This window comes from Dendrobium catenatum, unplaced genomic scaffold (assembly GCF_001605985.2).
Source record: "Dendrobium catenatum unplaced genomic scaffold, ASM160598v2 fragScaff_scaffold_655, whole genome shotgun sequence".
NCBI lineage: Eukaryota > Viridiplantae > Streptophyta > Magnoliopsida > Asparagales > Orchidaceae > Dendrobium > Dendrobium catenatum.
Genome location: NW_021319117.1, coordinates 1,041,819 through 1,056,125, shown reverse-complemented (window position 1 = coordinate 1,056,125; position 14,307 = coordinate 1,041,819).

The window sequence follows — 14,307 nt, the reverse complement described above, 5'->3', positions numbered from 1 at the left end:
ACACATTAAAAAAGGAATAAGTAATCCCATCATTACCTGGTGACTTATTTGCCTCCAAATGTTTGACCACTAGTTCTAGCTCATCTTTAGAGAAATCATTCTCAATAAAATTTTTATCACAATCTTCATGCACCGATGAAGGAGATGACCATCAATTCAAACTAAATCTCTGCTCCCTCCATTTGTCTTCTAAAAACTCAAAGAAAATACCTTTAACAAGGTCCTGATCTTTAATTAAAACTCCATTACTATTCTTAATTTGATTGACCAAATTACCATTCCTTTTATCCATTGCATGAGTATGAAAGAACTTAAAGTTATAATCTCCTTTCCATCCACTGAGCTTTAGCCCTTTGTTTCTACTATATGCTCAACTGGCCTAGAGTAGAGTTTAGCTCATTTATCTTAGATATTAAGACAAAAAAAAGCTTCTTCTCAAAAATTCCGCCACATTCAGATTCCTCTTATTGTAATTCCAGGATATCCATTTTAAAATGATCCTTCAACTCATATAGGTTTTTATGTTTAGCGTTGCTCCAAAAGAATAAAGCCTTCAAAACACTTTTAAATTTCTTGTACAGATACCAATAGAATCTTCTTGAACCTTTTTCTTAGTAGAAGCCGGATATGATTCCCATACATCTTTAAACTTCACATATTCGCATTTCTGAAAACCATTAGAGAACATTTTAAGCAAGATAGGACAAAGATTCGAAGCAACTCTAGCAAGATGTGTCATAGCCGCCAATTGAATTGCTTCCAATGTAGTAGAATTTAGAATACACCGATCTAGCCTTTCCAAAATGAGTGCTCCACCATTTTATTATTACACCAAGTGAACTTAGGACTAATCACCCCCACCTCATGATAATCATAATTTCTCATGAATGAATACATATCTTGAGGCCTATGAGAGAGGACAAACTTCTTACCTCCCCTCTTTTTATCTTGAGACAATATACAACTAAAGTCACCTCCTATAATAGAAGGAAACTATATAGTCAAAAGCACCTCCAAACTATTCCACATGCTCCTCCTCGTATAAATATCCCTAATACCATAGTCTATGGCAACTATCCACACTCCTTTATTAACAATATCTAACTCACCCACAACAACTTGAGAAGATGCTTTAATAACTAAAAATGATGCAACATTAGTCCTCCAGCACACCATGATACCACCAAATAAGCCCTCCGCTAGAAAAAGGATGAAATCCCAATTATCTCGAATAAATCTATTGAACTCAAACCTATCAATAGAAGAAATTTTAGTCTCAATAAGCCCCACAAAAAATGTATTAAACTCCTTTATAAACTCCTTAAAATACTGAGAGGCTTCAATTTTTCTAGCCACCCTACAGTTCCAAAAATCTATGAAACTCATTTAAGAATAAAAGTGGGATTGCTCCCACTAATATTTTTCTTCAACATCTCACTTTTTCTACTGCGAGAAAGAAAGGTCACTTTACCAAGTGATCTAAGTTCTTTATGGAGTTTACATTTAGCCATCACAGAATTACAACCATTCAAACTCACAGATGACTTTACATTAACTTCCTTTTTTCCACCACTTCTCTATTTTATTTCTCATCTAAATCAGACTCAACACAATTATTCTTAGCCTTCGACTTCTCAACATCTCAACAAGATTCAAAAACATTGAACATATTATCATCAGTTAAAAATATTGATTTTAAATTGAAAGAATACTTACCCAAAAATACCTGGATTGATGTATTCTTCACTTGCTCTTTAAAATTCCCATTAACCGAATCATCTCTTAAGAGATGATCCTCTTGATTAGAAACTAATTGAACATCAGCAATAGCCTAATTAAATAATTTCTTCACTAGCTCTCCAGAATTCTCCAGAAAAGTAACATCTTTTTATAGTTGTAAGTCTACATTATAATTACCTTCCTCAAAAATTATTATGTCTTCTTCAATAACCTTCACTTCTGATACAGATACCTTCAAGTCTCTCATTTGAGGTTTTTTAAGATATTCAAGAATAGTTTTAGCACTTTTAGCATGAATACCCTTCTTCTGATCACCTTTGAAACCGGTAGAAAAAAACTTCTTTCTCTTACCATACATACTTAACATGAACCCAAGTTCCATATCAAGAACCCTTGTTTTCTTCAAACTGAATAGGTTTCTCATAATTTAAATTTTATGCAAAAGGTCTATCCACAACTTCCTCAAAAATAGCCACTTCATTCAGCTTACAATAATCAATTAGACGACTAATCCTACCATAATTATAGCAAAAGGAGGAAATTTTCTCTAACTCAAATCTTTGAAAAAATCGACAATCAAACCCTTCCACCCAAACTCCCAACGGGAGTTGATTTTCAAAAGCAATATGAACATAAACTCTAGCATACTCTCTTCTCGTCAACTATAACATATTACCATCTATCAAAAAAGGTGTACCTACTAAAGAAGCAATTCTAGACACATTAGTCATATCCCAATAATGAAGTGTAGATGTGGCATCCTAACCCAAATAGGGAATGTCAAGCCTTCTAATGAAGTAGTTGAAAATTTTGGAGTCCACTTATCAAGCCCTATAATGTAACCTTTCACATACCACGGACCTCCTGATAAAACATTCTCCATAGCTTCAATAGAGTAAAAGGAATATAAGACCCAATCTAAATGAAGAATATTTAGGTGGAACTTTCCAAATTGCATTCATTTACGACATAATTCCTCCACAATCATCTTGATTGGAATTTCTTTCCCAAAGACTTTCACCAAAATTGAAAATTGAAGTTTTTTTTTTAGAGTTTGTAGTCTCACTTGGCTCATGTAGCTTAATTTCCACCCCATCTTCTAATAGAAAAGAAACATCTTTTGTAAAATTAACTTTAATATTCTGCCATCTCAACCATGAATTAATAAAAACTTTACTACTTACACCATCCTGCTCATTCAGAATTTATCTTGAAGAATTTTCATCAGAACTTTTAATTTGATCATTACCACAAACAACTGATGGCTCCTTAGAAACATTTTTGACAGGGGAACTATGCTTAGAAGAAATATCAAGTTTAGCATTGACATTACCACTAACAAAAAGCTTCATACCACTAGGCTTTATACCTAAAATAGCTTCATACATATTAACAAAAAGCTTCATACCCAAAAAAGAAGATGCTTCAAAATCATAAGGTCTTTCCAATAAAGAACTATTATCACAAGGCTTGGGAGACTTCACAACCATTGTCTATTCTTTTTTTTTTTCCTTTTCTAATCACCTAAGAAACAAATTTAATAGGAACACCTGAAGGTTTTTTTATTACCAACGAAGCTTCAAAACTTTGCTGCTTACCAATATTTCCAACCAGCAACAAAATATTAAAATCAACATCCTTTCAAGAGTTAGGATTAGTGACAATGGTACAATTCTGGTGATCAAAATTTGTCGTCGAAGGGACTACAGTCATTAGTAAAAAGTCTGCCAAAAAAGAAGATAGGAGAAATTTGAAAAAATGGGATTTTCTCTCACTAGAAAATGGGAGTTTCTCCCACTAGAACCCAATCTATAAGTTGAATATTCTAATGCATGATTATGAATCTTTTTGCATAAAATCATATATGAAAATCTTAGGTATATATACTATGTTTACTCAAATTGTGACATCATTATATACTTTTAGTAAAGAACTTTTAAACCTTAAAAAGGTCAATAAAATTCTACATTATCTACATGATAAATTTCATGCTAAAGTTACTGCTATATGTGAATCAAAAGTCTTGAATGATTATTATATTGATAATTTTATTGGCTCACTCGTTGCTCATGAGTAAAGTGTGAGTCAAAAACTTTTGGTTTTTTTTTTTTTTTGAAGAAAGCATAAAATGCAATATTATTAAAGAACTAGAGAAAGCATCCTACCGATTCCTTTAACATTTTAAGAAATGTAGGAGGAATCTTATTCAAGGTTACATCTTCCCAAACAAAAGAAGAAAAAATAGCATAGTTAGCATAAAGATCCGCTAACTTATTACTATCATGACTAATCCAATTAAAAATGAAATAGTTAAAGCTTTTAGTAAAAGATAAATCTTCCATACCTTGCATTCTAGCTCTGATCTCCTTATGGATGAAGTTAATGATGTTTATATTTTCACCTTCGATGATAATACCTTTATACTCAAGCATCCAATCTTTGATTACTTCATTGATAGTTTTAATGGCTAATAACTCCAATTGAGTTATGTCTCAATGAACACACGATTTCCCAAAGGCTAACAGCAATCTGCCTTTGTGATCTCGGCACAGCCCTCCTACGCCTCCTTTGTAAGAGCAGACCAAAGAAGCATCTAGATTGAATTTAATCCAATCGGGTGGAGGAGGATGCCAAGAATTATCCAACAAAACTTGTTGATTGACACCCAACCGGCCCGAAGTATGAGGATTACAGCTTATAGAAGTAGCAGCATACCCAATTGCTTTAGTAGCTATAAACATGGAGCTTTTCTCTATTTTTCCATAAACCAGTCCACACCTATCCTTCCAACAGAGATAAAATGTGTTACAAAAAAGATTGATCATGAAAAAGTTCTGTTTCTCCTGCCAATTACATCTATCTTCAAAAGATTGACAGCTCTTAATTTCAAATCCCCAATTATTCAAGTGACCGAACAACTTCATTAATCTTGATGCATCTGTTAGAGATATACTGTAAATCTTCATCTTCATTACAGCCTCTAGGACAGAGACTTTCACCTTGCAATCTTCTATAGGAAAGAAATTTGAAAGTTGGTATAGAGTTATTAAACATTCTCCACCAAAAATTTTCAACTCTAGCATTGATTTAGTTTTTCGAATCAGCCACTTCCAATAAACATGAGTCAGGTTAGAGTCTTCCCTTGCCAAAGAAGCCAAGGCTGAAATGGATTTTCCAGAAACAGTATTAACCAAATCAATCTGATCCTCTGTCAGTTTAGAATAGATTTTGATGTTACAAATAAACTTCCCTAGTTCACTGCCACATCTTCTTTCCAGTTCATGAGTATTCCAACTGCCTTCAGTGATGAGCTTATTAACTGTTGCATTTTCTTCATCAATTTCTTTTGGAATAATGAATGTTGGCCACTTATTAATCTGTTTATCCATAATCCAGATATCATCATAGATATTAATATATTCACCTCTTGCAATGATCCACCTGATAGCAGGTTTAAGAGCTTTCCAACCATCCAAAACAAATTTCCAAGCTTGCGAGTTATTTTTCCTACCACCATTACGGTTCCAAATGTCACCATACTTCGGATAAAGAATTCTATGAAGCAAAGAGTATTTATTTTGAATGTAATTCCAAGCTAATTTTGCTCTTAGTGGACTAAACATTTTTGATCATGAATTTAAGCCACGGCCACCCATATCAATCGGCTGACACAATGTGTTCCAATCCACATAATGAAGAACAAAGCCTCCATGATTTTTATTCCATAAAAAGCTTCTACAATGCTTCTCTATCTCATATAATAAACTCTTCGGAATTAAAGAAAGAGTAGAATGGAAGGTAGGGTAAGAGAGCAGTACCGATTTAACCAGAGTGATTCTACCCGTCAAAGAGATATATTTGTTACCCCATGTGTTTAACATCTTTAGCACTTTATCAATGATAAAATAGAAAACCAAATTCACCAATCTTCTCAATGCAATCTTTGTTACAAGGTAGTTAAATTCATTAACTACCTTAAATCCCATAATATGAGATATTGCTCTCTCCTTCCTTCGTTTAACTAACCTCCCAAACAAGATAACAGAATTATCTTTATTAATCATTTGAACCGTCCAACCACAAAATTTTTTTATAATGGATTTAATCTCCTTAACATTCTTCAAATTGGCTTTAAAAAAAAATTAAGATTTCATCTGCATAGAGCAGATGAGATATCTTAGGCCCATTGGAGCAAACTTGAATACCAATGCCGTCAGTCTTCTTAAGAACGTTGGACAACAATTGAGAACATAGAATGTAAAGGAATGGAGACAAGGGACAACCTTGTCTAAACCCGCTTCTAGCTTCAATCCGAGTAGTTTGATTACCATTAATTAATAAAGTAAGGAAGGATCACAAACGCATTCCATAATAAAATTAGAGAAGCAAGTAGGAAAACCACAAGTATTTAAAACTTTATTCAAAGTTTTCAAATCCATGGAATCGTAAGCTTGTTCCATATCTATTTTAAAAGAGACTAAACCTTTGCAAGATTTAGAGTACCTGAACTTGTGGAAAATTTCTTGAGCCAAGAGAGCATGATCATATAAGGACCTCCCTGATATAAATGTAGCTTGCTCCTTAGATATGAGTTTTGGAATGATGGAAGACATCCTCTTTACCAAGACTTTAGCTGCTATTTTGTAAATTGTGTTACATAAACTGATTGGTCTATAGTTTGAGGGAGTATAAGGGTTGCTAACTTTCTAGATTAGTACAATAAGTGTCTCATTCCAGGACTTGTTCATGTCAACAGTAAGAAAAAAATGTTGCAGTGCCACTACAGGAAAAATGCCGAAATCGTTAAAAGCCGATGGCCAGACCTCCGATAAAACCAGTAGTCCATAAACCGCCGGTTAGAACCGTCGGTATTGGGCCTTTTTCCTGTAGTGTGCATTCCAGAGGTTAGACTGAATAATTTTTTAGTAACTCTTGATAAAAGAGTAAGTTATTCCGTCACTTCCAGAAGCTATGAAGCCACCTGTTTGCTCAATAGCCAATTCCACTTCATTCAAACAAAAATCTCTTCTCAGCAGATTGAAGTCTTCTTCTGAAACTTTTTGTTAAAGGTAAAACTATAGTGCTAAAAGCTAAAGACATGGATGGAAGTGTCTTAGTAGATGATGAGAGTGAGAAAATAACATCAATAATAAGAAAATTTAAAAATCAACTACAGTGCAAGCATAAACATCAAAAAAATGAAACAAAAGTAAACATGATAAGAATTATAAGATTTATTATGGTGTTATTCATTTTAGGTGTAGGAAGTCAGAACATATAAAAAATTACCCTTCATGCAAATAAAAAGGATAAAAATAAGCAAATTATAAAAAGGGCAAATGCTAAAATTCAAAAGAATTTGTGGGCAAACCTAGCTTCTGAATCATCATGCCTGAAGAAAGATGATGAGGTATAAAGCTTTGTTTGTGTGTTTATTTGTGTTATAGTTAATACATGTATATATATATATTATTTTTTATTCTCTGTAAATGTTTTTACTTTCCTTATTATTTTAGTGCTTTATTATTTATGTTTATAATTTTTAATTTATTTTATTTTCATGAATATTTTAAGAACACACTCTGATCATCACCCATAAACCACATCTCACATCATATTTGCATAAGAGAATCAATCACTTCTCACATTTTTTTAAATTAAAATTTTACCTTCTTTCTACTTACTTTTTTTGTAAGTGGTCATTGACTTTTCTAAACAATTAAAGGAATAAAATTGATGACTATCCCTCTTCCTCTAACTCCTCGAGTGGTACAATTTTTTTTTTTTTAATCAAAAATTATTTCAAATTAGGAATTGGACCAAGAAAAGAGATCTATTTCATCTTCCTACATTTCCTAATCTCATTTGAATATTTTTGCAAATAAATAAATCTATTTCAAATTTTATTATTCAAGTTGTTTGTCTATATCATATGGATTAAATTTTAGTTTGTGGTTTACTCTTCTCTATAAAAGAGAGCGAGTCTCTCTTTTCTTAGATTTGAAAGATAATCTCATAACTGAGAATCTTTAAGGACGTAAGATTGAAGCATGTTTGCAAAGATAAAAAGATGTATAAAATGAGCCCAATATAAAAAGATGCAGAATATTCACCAAATGAATTACAAGTTGCACAAAGTATATTAAAACTTAAAAGATGCCTAAAGTATGTCAAAAATTGATAAAGATGTACAAAATAAGATCATAATAAATTAGCTTCCCTTCCTATCAAGTCTTTAAATCTTAGATAAACTCATGTGCTAATTGATCTCATCTACACTTGAAATAATTTTAGAATCATAATTTCTAATTTATCACTTTGAAATGATATTCTCTTAAGATATATTTCTGAAAAGAAGTTTGAAAAGATCACATTTTCTTTTTAATTTATTTTCTAAATTAGATTTTTGTTTAAAAAGGAATTTAACATGTAAAGAGCTTGAGCTATGGTTGATAAAATTCAAAATTTCCAACTTTTTTTTTATCTTTGTGTGATCAATTCATTTCAAACTAAATTTTTGAATAAAATCAAGTGGTAACGTTTTCATTTTGAGAAAATTTATTGAAATTAATTAATTCTTCTTAAACATCACCACCACCTCCACCTAATTAGAGTCTATATGATATTTAGTTTGTTATGAGTGTTCTATCTTATTTTTTATATATTTTTCTTTTTTTGATAATGTCAAATGGAGTGAATATATTTGACTAGTTGAATTTATATTTAAGTTGCATAAGATCATCTTATATTTGCATTAGTTTATCTATTATTCGGGTTTGAGAAGTTTTTTTAATTTTTATTTATTTGTATATAAAAAAATAAAAAAAAATATTTCTCTTATTTTTAACATAATTATCTTAGTGAGGAGGAGATCATGATAAAATATTTTTAATTTTATAAATTCAATCAGTAATATTTAGGAAAAAGTGGCTAGTGATATTAAGAATATTATAAAAGATGTGCTTGGAGTGTCAAAGGGAAAATCTCCTAATAGTAAAAATAATTGGTGGTGGAATTCAAATGTGCAAGAAACGATTAAGAATAAGAAGATTTATTATAAAAATTAGTTTAATTTTAAAAATTTTGATAATTAAAAAAGATATAAAGAGGCCCGTAAGGAATCTAAGAAAACAATATGTGATGCAAAGACCTTAGCATTTAGTGATTTATATAATAAATTAGATACTAAGAAGGGAGAAAGATATATGTATAAATTAGCCAAACAAAGAGATAGTAATAGTAAGGATTTAGTTCAAGTGAAGTGTATTAAGGATGAAGATAAAAAAATACTTTTCTTAGAAGATGATATTCAACAAAGGTGGATGAGATATTTTGCTAAACTTTTTAATGAAAATTGTGATAATAAGATTGACTATAGTGACCTTAGCACCCTAAATGAAAATAAAGATTTCTGTTTTTATCGTCATATTAGTAAAACTGAAGTTAGAGAGGATTTAAAGAAAATGAAGGGTGGAAAAGCTGTTGGACCTGATAATATTCCAATAGAGGTGTAGAAATGCTTAGGAGATCAAGGAATTTCTTGGCTTACTAAACTTTTTAATACTATTTTGAAGACTAAAAAGATGCTAGATGAGTGAAGAATGACTGTGTTAATTCCTATTTTAAAGAATAAAGCTGATGCATAAGATTATGTGAATTATAAAGGAATTAAATTAATGTGTCATACTTTAAAACTATGCGAGCAAGTTATGGAGCATAAGTTGTGGCGTGATATTAATATTTCTCAAAATCAATTTGGATTCATGCCGGGTAGGTCGACTATGGAAGCCATACATTTATTAAGAGATTTGATGGAGAAATATAGAGAAAATAAAGATGATCTACATATTATATTTATTGATTTAGAAAAAGCATATGATAAAGTTTCAAGAGAAGTGCTATGAAGAGTTCTTGAAATGAAAGGAGTTAATAATGCTTATATTCAAATCATTAAAGATATATATGTAGGAGCTATTACTTATGTTCAAACACAAGGTTGTTTGACCAAGTATTTCCCTATTTCGATTGAGTTACATCAAGGATCAGCCTTAAGCCCATATCTTTTTGCTTTAGTCATGGATGTTCTCACTAGACATTTGCAAGAGGATGTACCTTGGTGTATGTTTTTTGCTGATGATATTATTCTTGTTGATAAGACTAGAGAGGGAGTGGAAAGTAAACTTGAATTATGGAGGTCAACATTAGAGACTAAAGGTTTTCACTTGAGTAGATCTAAAATTGAATATATTGAGTATAATTTTAGTAGTAATAGACCTAGTGAGGGGATTATGATTTTGGGCAATCAAATCATTAATAAGAGTACACGTTTAGATATCATGGATTTATTGTTCAGAGTGATGGTGAAATAGATGGGGATATTATCAACAAAATTTAAGTTGGATGGTTGAAGCGGAGGAATGCATCGGGCTTGTTGTGTGATAGAAAAGAATCCCTCAAATTTAAGGGAAAATTCTATAAGATGGTAGTGAGGACTGCAATACTTTATGGTGTTGAATGTTGGCCATTAAAAGAGAAGCATAATACTAAGTTAAGTGTGGCAGAGATGAGGATGGTCAGGTGGATGAGTGGCTTTACCCTTATAAATAGGATACGAAATGAGCATTTATGTGAAAAGGTTGGAGTAGCTCCAATAGAAGATAAGATTAGAGAGAGTCGCCTTAGATGGTTTGGTCATATAAAACGACGGCCTTCTAATGACCCAGTTAGGAGAGTAGAGGTATTAGATGTGACTTATATTAAGAAAGGTAGAGGCAGACCTAAAAAGACTTTGTTAGAAAATATTAGAAATGACCTTTCTTTATTAGATTTAAATGAGAATTTGACCTTTAATAAGACACAATGGAGAAAAAGGATTCATGTAGCCGACCCCACGTAGTGGGATAAAGTCTTGATGTTGTTGTTGTTGTTGTAATCAGTAATATTTGGCATCATCAAAAAGTTAAGATTATTGCAACTCAAGTTCACGAGTTTTTATTTTTGATGATAACAAATATTATGGCTCACATTCTTATGTCTACTTGTATTTATAATTTATATTTATTTATGTCTATACTAATATTTCAGGAACATCATGCACCATCGAATGAAAATTAGATGCTCAAAATTAGATAGAATAGGCTCTGTTGTAAAGATTTATATAATATTCATGGATATATTTTTTATTTCTTAAGTCATGTTCTTAGGGTGTATAATAATTTAATAATCATTCATACACACACTTAGGAGGAGTGAGATTGAGTCAAAACTAGAAGCTCAAATTTTGAACTAATTATATTGTACAATTTTATTATATTGTATGATCAGCTCATCTAACTAATTATATTCATCAATTTAGGACATTCATGATGATTAGTTATGATCATGAAAAATAGTTGCCAATTATAGTTTAGGAAAAAAAATTAGAATTTCATATTTTATTCTAATTATCAAAGTTGATGTACATCATACTAGATGATCTATGATAATCATGCCTAAATTGATCCTATGATTGGTCAATCGAATTGGCTTAATTTTGATATTCTGATTGTATTGTATGAACTAGATCATACTGTATGATCAACATGGATATTTTTTATCATCCCATGTTTCATCCTGGATGAACAACATTTTAGTTGAACTAATCATCTTAGATCTCAAAATCGTACTTGACGATATGTTCAAATACTTGAACTAATTGTATAGGGCATGTATTGAGTCTTTATTCTTCCAAAGAAAATTTGAAGAGAGAGCCTAAAAAGTGAGAGAGAAAAATATGGAGTTTGAGAGGGAGAACATCCTTGTGGGTTTTAAGAGAGTGTAGAGAGGGTTTCACACGGTTGCTCTGACAAGCTTACATCTTAATACTATCAAATTAAATGTTTATCTTTAGGGAAGTTTTGGAAAGAATTAGATCTCTTTGTTGTCAAAGGACTTGGCTACTTCACTGCATCGAAAAGGGTAAAAATAATTCAAGATTCTCTTCATGTGAAAGGATTATTAGTCCTCTATTATCTTCTAAATGGAGGAAAAGGATTATGGTACTCTGTCGTACCTGGGAAGGTGAAAGTAATTTTGTTAGGGCTTCTCTACCTAGCTGTGTGGGCTAAATGAGAGTTACTAAAGATTTAGTGTAATACCTATAATGGGAGATTTTGGGAAGTAGACATAGCTTAGATTAACCAAACCACTATAAATCTCTAGTATGTTTATTCTTTATTTTATTTTTTTGAACTTTATTTTTCACATTAATTTTTAGATATAACTGTATGGTTGAAATCTGTGATTGATATTACGTTGTATTAATTATATATTTTCATATTTTGAAAAATCTTTATGAATGTGATTTTTGTTTATGTCTAAAGAAGTTTTCTAAATCACGAATTCACCTCCCTCTTGGTTAGCCTTGGGACTACTTCTTTAGGGTTTCACAACCCTCAAGAACTTTTAAAAAAGCTACATCCAAAGAGCAGGAAAGACCAAGCCAAACCAGAAATAATCAAAAATTGAGGACACATAAGACGAAAGTTATAAGAAGACTCAAAAAAATAGAGAAGTAACAATACACAAAATCTAGCACCAAAGGTAAGAAAGAAAAAACATACAACAAGCCAACATGAAAACTAAAAAACTAGCTAATATAAGGGAATCCAACAACATCCAAAAGATAACTCCCATTCAAAAAATGGGGAACATTATAAGGTTAAACCAAAATAGACCACTATAAAGAGAGCCTTCCTTCGCCAACCAAAGAACACAAACATTACCCACCTTTTAAATAAAAGGAATCCTAATAGCAAACTTAGAAGATCTTTAATTTTTAATATGTATAAAATAAATAAGAATTGAGTTAAGAACCCTCCTTGATAAGAGATATTTAATTCACATAATCATATTCAATCCATAAACATTGAATGTTAAAAAAATCACAAATCCTTAAACTATTATACAAAGTTAAAAAGTTAACATCTAAAGCATCAGTCTTAGAATAGGATGAAGCAAAGCCAAAAATGAACTTACCCTTTTGATTATGAATCAGACCACTAAAATCACACCTAGAATAAAGAAAATAGCTGTATGAATGTTAAGTATGAATTCATCAGAAGAGGGGTTGAGAAACTTTACAGGCCAAGAAATTGAATAATGAATAACTATTATATAACATTTGGAAGCCAACATAATACCTTTGTTTTAGAACCTACTATTAACAAGAATAAAACCTTTTAAAATTTTCAAAGTTAATAAAGATGAATTAATTACAGCAGTAGAATTCCAAAATTAACCAAAAGCATAAGTAGTACTTTCTTGTATCTTAAAAAAATGCAAAGTATTTTGAAGTTTGAACATACAATCATGAGATAACTAAGCAAAATTTGATCATTGCAATTCACATTAATAGGGATATCAAATAATATCTACTAAACTTTAAGGAACATAAACCAGCAATGACTAGTGGACCACTTAGAACTAAAGTGTGCATGCATACAATCTAACGCATATAATCATAAATTTCCTTATTCTATAAAAATTTTAATAAATCCTACAAAATAAATAGACAATAAAGATAAATTAATTTTTAAAACTATTTTTGATGTTTTGTTTAAAACTAAGGCTTCGTTTGGGACAGCTTTCTTTCTACTTCTTAAAACAGCTTCTAGTACAAAAAATATTTTTATACTAAAACGCTGCTTTAAGAACCAGTAAGAAAGCCGTCCCAAACGAAGCCTAAGTTTCCCATGCGTTTGAGTTTTCTATTGTTTTGTTAGGATCATAAATGTTATTTCATTTAACTTATGTTATCATATCCAATATGCATGCCTTTTATTTTTGATTTATTACTTTTAATCAACCACATCATCCTCTTATATGTGTTGGATTCTTGTGGCTCCTATATGATGTTGTAAATATCTTCATATCATAAAAATTCAATGCAATTTATCATAATTTCTAGAAGCTTAGGACTTGTAATGCACATTTTTCATAAATTAACAGACCAATATATTATTTATAAATTAAAAAAACATATATTTCCATTCGCAATCTTTTATTATTGTTTCTTATATCTAGTATGTTATTGTTAAGGTTATATATCATCAAATATTGGGGGGTCTTTTAAGCAAATTAAATGCATACTAACACACACAATAAATAAGCATGTTTTGAATTCAAGACCTTTTGATTCGAATAAAATTTAAATTTTCAAACAAAAAAAAAACCTTTTGATTGGAAGTCTAAACTCTATCAAGATGAGCAACATACTCTTTATTTACATATATGTTTATTATTTTATTTTATTTTATACAATATTAAGCTTTGGTATTTTCTTTGAATTTCTAAAATAAATACATATGAATTTAATCTATATTGAAATGAAAATATACATAAAGCTCTTATAGGCTGAAGTGTCAAGAGGATGAATACTTTAAAAGTTACATTCATGAAAGAGATCCGAATCCACAGTCCCCATCTTTCCCTCTCTCAATGATCTGTCGCTCTCCGATGCGCTCAGCCCGAGATAATCACAGAGGGCCTCAGACCTATCACCACCCAATCTTCCCTAGAGAGAGAAAG